The 5,286-nt window shown below is 28.9% G+C and overlaps 1 long non-coding RNA gene across 5 annotated transcripts; it reads right to left on the reverse strand.

Moving 5' to 3' along the window:
- Positions 1-590: 590 nt before the first annotated feature.
- LOC106778403 lies at positions 591-4,712 on the reverse strand. Of its 5 annotated transcripts, none has more exons than XR_002666183.1 (7): positions 4,578-4,712; positions 4,015-4,220; positions 3,508-3,642; positions 3,302-3,365; positions 3,141-3,204; positions 2,412-2,485; positions 591-989 (listed from the first exon to the last, which is right to left on the reverse strand). It is a non-coding gene; the product is annotated as an uncharacterized LOC106778403 (long non-coding RNA). The 5 variants fall into 5 exon arrangements; XR_002666182.1 differs by having other exon boundaries at positions 4,574-4,712; XR_002666181.1 differs by having other exon boundaries at positions 4,015-4,225; positions 4,574-4,712.
- Positions 4,713-5,286: the final 574 nt, after the last annotated feature.

The raw sequence follows: 5,286 nt of genomic DNA on the forward strand, positions 1-5,286 counted from the left end.
ATATTCTTTAACAAGCAAAGCATATAGAATTTTTAATAGGAAAACGTTCACAATAGAGGAATCCATACATGTTACTTTTGATGAAATTGTGGACCTTGAGGCAAAACCTCTTGAGTCAGAAGAATCTATTGCAGGAACAAGTGAAGGCTCATCAAAGGAGACAACACTACTACAAAAATGTGCATAGATAGCGCTTTTTTTTTATCATAGATAGCGCTTAAAAAGCGCTATCTATGTCTGCACTATCTATTAATAGATAGCGCTTCTAATAAAAGCGTTATCTATTGATGTGTGACAATAGATAACACTTATTTAAAAAAACGCTATCTATTGATGTGTGACAAAAAGCACTATCTATTACTCTAAATTTTTTCAAAAAAAAAATTATTTTTTTAATAAAATATTTTAAAAAATTAAAATATTTTTCAAAAGAAAATATAAATTATTAGTTTTATTATATATAAATTTACATTGGTTCTATTATATACAAAAAAAAAATATAAAATATTAAGACAAATATGACAAAAACAAGTCTCAAAAAAAATGTTCATTACTTCAACATATGAATAAAAAATTTTGGTACAATAACATTTCAAAATATTATCGTTGAATCATCAAGTATGTGTCATGACATGACATTGTTCTATAAGACGTATATACAACCATAACATATATATACTATTTATATCCTATAAGCATGTATATCACCATAACATAACCTATAAACATGTACTAATTATATGTAAACGTCAATCTTCCCTAACTTCAATAATTTGATTGTCATGATATTGTTGATATCTGCAATTAGGAAAATACTGCAACAAAAAAAATAATATAAAATTAGTCAACTAAATTTTTTCTGCAAATTAATTATGACAATGAAGATAACTTATCTTAGTTGAAATTGTTCCTCCTTCACATGTGATAATGTCTTTCATATATCGACACACATAATATCCATAATCATTATCATTGGGTTGTCTTGATCACTACAAAACCAAAAGTAGAAAACATAATTATAATTTGAACATAACTATAATTTGAACATAACTACAAATCAGAACCCTCGTAAACTCTAATCAAATTCAATGTATGGTAACAAACAATTATATATCATGCTTTCATTATAACCATATATTCTTCCAACCAGTTTCACAATAATAATGTTTTATTCACTTGAACTTTGTAAATATTATTTTTAAGAACTTTAAGTTCAATGTTATAATATACACTTATTACACATTTACAATAGTTCACAATGCTATCAAAGCAGGAGCAATCTTACACATTTACAATAGTTCACAATGCTATTAAAGCAAGAGCAATCTACTAGTCATCGCATCCACATATGATTTTCATCCTGATGAAAAAATGCAACAATGTGTAAAGGCATCCCATCATAAAGCATCACATTACAAAAGCTGTCAACAAAGAAAAAAAAAATAAAGGTAGCATGTTTTTAACTTTAAAACCATACCCAATCAACTATACTACACCACACCCATCCTTAATGTAATAAGGAGTTAATTAGTTTAAAATGCAACCCAAAACAGAATGACAATTAACAGAATATGTAATCACAACTCTCGCAAGTATAACATTCAATTACAACTTAAACCAAGTTTATATTATGATATTTCAGCCATCTAAACTAGTCCATAAACAAGGGTGTATCAGGTTTATAGTCACTTACCAAGCATTATGTTACTTCATATATGGCATACATTGCATCACAATATTTCAAACTGAAAATTCTATAATTAATTAAATATTATATTGCATCTTCACATTATTTATAATTTTAGAGCTAACAAATAATATAATAACATTTTATCTATAATTAATCAATTATTTAATCACATTAATTTCTAATTTAGTATTCAAACATTAAAGTTAATTTCTTTGACAAATAGTATAATATGTATAACTTACTGGGTTCAAAATCAAACCTGTAACATAAATCAAATTAATAAATTAATTACAATAATTATAAATGTGTAGATAATATTATTTATAAGAATATATAATTAGAAAAATAACAATAATTTTTTTCATTTTTAAAACCTTTGGATTTACTCTAGTGTATCATATGAAATATCAAATTAGCTAGTCGACTAATCATATAAAACTTAAACTTATATTAACGAGAGTTCATGATTATAATCTCACAAATATCACAAATAATGAGACATATTTGATGAAAGCCATACTTATTGAAACTAATCCATAAACCATTAATATCACAAATTAGCTCAAATTTTCTTTGTTACTTTTAAAACCTTAGAATTGGGACCACCATGTAAATATTTGGCTTTTTTTTTTTATGAGATTGTTATGAGTTTATATCCTAAAGCCAAATCAACAATTGAAAAACATTGGTACATATAAAATGTTGAAATGTAAAATATTACCAAAAAAAAGTTTACTTGACTATTTGATGCCCTCAAATTCTCCACCAGTTCTGCAATCTCAAACTGCTTCATCACTGTAGCATGAAGCACCCCCATTAATAGACAAATTATAAATATTATATAGTTAGGATAGTTAACAGAAAACTGATGAAGCCTTTTTTCTTTTTAATTGATTCTTCTTCTTATAGAAATGATTCAACTGAAACACAATAAGTAAATTTCTTTATAAACACATTATGTAATCTAAATTGGTTAAATGGTAATGAGTATTACAACAAAGAACTCATGAGCTAATTTCATCACTGAAACATGATGATGATGGTAGTAGAAACCAAGCCTCTAAAAAGAAATAGAAGAAAAGAAATCAATGATATCTTTACCTATATCATTCTAATCATAAAGCTCAGCATAAAATAGATATATTATCTTCCACCTGGATACCGACATGATTGCAGACATAAAAATCAAATCCTGTGGGATGACAGAGCAATATATTTACTCATTTATTTGTTTACATGAGCAATTAAATTCAGTTACACTCATCTATATTGTTTCTGTCCTTGTGGTTGTTTGCAAACAACCGAGTATGGCATTAGAACGTTAATGACATTCTTTATTATTTTACTAGAGGTAATAGTTTGGTTCTAAAGAAGCACATGCCTGCAACATGTGGTATAAATTGAACAATTAAAATGTATGTGGGAATGTGTAAAAGAGTCTGATTCTGACCTTTCGAATTACATCCAAATCGTATAGTAGAACTTGGTAAAATTTTCCTTCACTTAAACCATTCCTGTTCGAATTTTTTGTTAGCATAGCAGTTTCAATAAACTATAATTTTTAAAAATTTAGCCCCTGAATCATAATTAACATAACTTAAAAATACATACCTATAAAATATAATCCTTAAAGCCTTTTGTCCTGTTACTTTTTCTAGAGAAAATCAACAAATCTCTGCAAAAAAAAAAGGACACAGAACAAAATTTTTGGATACAGGAGAAAGTGAAACTTGCATTGTCAAAATCCCATCATTCCAAAACAAAAAAAAAAATAACATCGAGAATTAGAAAAGAGGATGTCAAATCTCTAGTATTACCGCTATAATTATCCTCTTAAAGAAGCAAATAGCAATTTGTTTTGCTGTCACATTCAAACATGCAACACCTCTATAATTATCCTCTTCATCCGCAAATAGCTCCTATAACGCCCTTTCATTATTTTTGATGAAACCCTGTATTAACATGACAAAAAGAAACTCCAAAATTGAAAGCACCCATTAATGAAATGATGATGGCATTAGAAAATAATAAAGAATTCCTAACAAGCAAGTTGAAAATTGATATTCGAAAAAGAAAGATCTCAACAACCCAGTTCACCGTTGTTGAGTTCCTAAAAAATATAGAAGACAGAGATTAATGATCAAAATTGCCGATTTGCAAGGATGGACTTCCTAATCCACTTATTGGTTGTTAATGGGAAGGAAATATTGATTTATCACTTGAATATAATTCACAGCCAAGTGTGGAACTGGACCAAAACAGGTAAGACTTCTACATGTCATAAGTTTTAATATTAATTATTGACCTTTATGGAAAATAATTACCATGTGAAGCAAAGACATTGAAGGGAGAAAAATCTTGAACTGCAGCAGAGAAAAACGAAAACCTTGAGGTAGTGTAGCAATTTCACCCGTGGAAACTTTTAACCTTCCATATTCAGTTGATTAAGAGTTCTACAATTTCATATGCCTTAATCTTCTCAAAACGCAGTGCCTTTGCTTCAATCTCAATCTCCTTACGATGCAACATTCTGTGCTAAGAATCAGGGTATTTCAATCACAAGAAAGAAAGAATAGAGGAATTTAGGGTTTTAAGATTTAGGGATTTTGGGAATAAACAAATCAATTGAACTTTGAACAAATTAATGATTTTGAAACCCTAGCTATCCTCTTTGGGTTTGCCCTAGCAACGAAGCGAGTGAGAGTGGGTTGCTAAACCTAGTGCATGAGTAGAGATCCTACACTTAGGTCACCAACAGAGCTCTAAAGCAAGTGCTTCAGAGGTAGTGACGCAATCAACCCTTGATGGAAAATGCATTTTCATGAAAATAGGAAAAAGAAGAAATTAAACAAAGAAGAGAAGGAGGAAAAGGGAACGTGATACCTACACGGCAGCCCTGAAACGAAGGAGTCCTACCGCTTGAGGCAACACACACTGATGAAAATGAAACGAAGGAGCAAAGACGCCTCACACACTAGTGAAAGTCACACAAGATGAAAACGGACTAAAACGAATATGCAACCCGTCGAAGAAGAGGCGCGAATTGAAATATTTAGAAGCACGAATTGAAATGTTTTTATGAATAATAGATACAGCTTATTATAAAAATAGTTATCTATTGTGTCTCAATAGAGAGGGTTTCTTCAAAAAAAATGCTATTTATTTGTTTTTAATAGATAGCGCTTATTTAAAAAAGCGCTATCTATTAATATATTTTAAATTATAAATTAAAAAATCAATATTAAAAAATTATAGAAAGCGTTTTTTCAAAAAAACGCTATCTATTAACATAGTGATAGATAACGCTTTTTTAAATAAGCGCTATCTATTGTTTCCCAAATTCATAGATAGCGCTTATTTAAAAAAGTGCTATTTATTGAGCGCTATCTATATGCAATTCTGTAGTAGTGCAACTGAAGAGAAGAATCATGACAATCCTCTAGATAAAGATTTAAATAAAATATGGCGACAACCTAGAGGATTATCTTTGGACAACATAATTGGCGATATCACAGAAGGGGTAAACACAAGAAGTAATATTGTAAATTATTGTATGAATGTTGCTTTTATGTCACAGATTGAACCAAAGAATATTA

The sequence above is a fragment of the Vigna radiata genome, unplaced genomic scaffold (genome assembly GCF_000741045.1).
Source record: "Vigna radiata var. radiata cultivar VC1973A unplaced genomic scaffold, Vradiata_ver6 scaffold_338, whole genome shotgun sequence".
Classification (NCBI taxonomy): domain Eukaryota; kingdom Viridiplantae; phylum Streptophyta; class Magnoliopsida; order Fabales; family Fabaceae; genus Vigna; species Vigna radiata.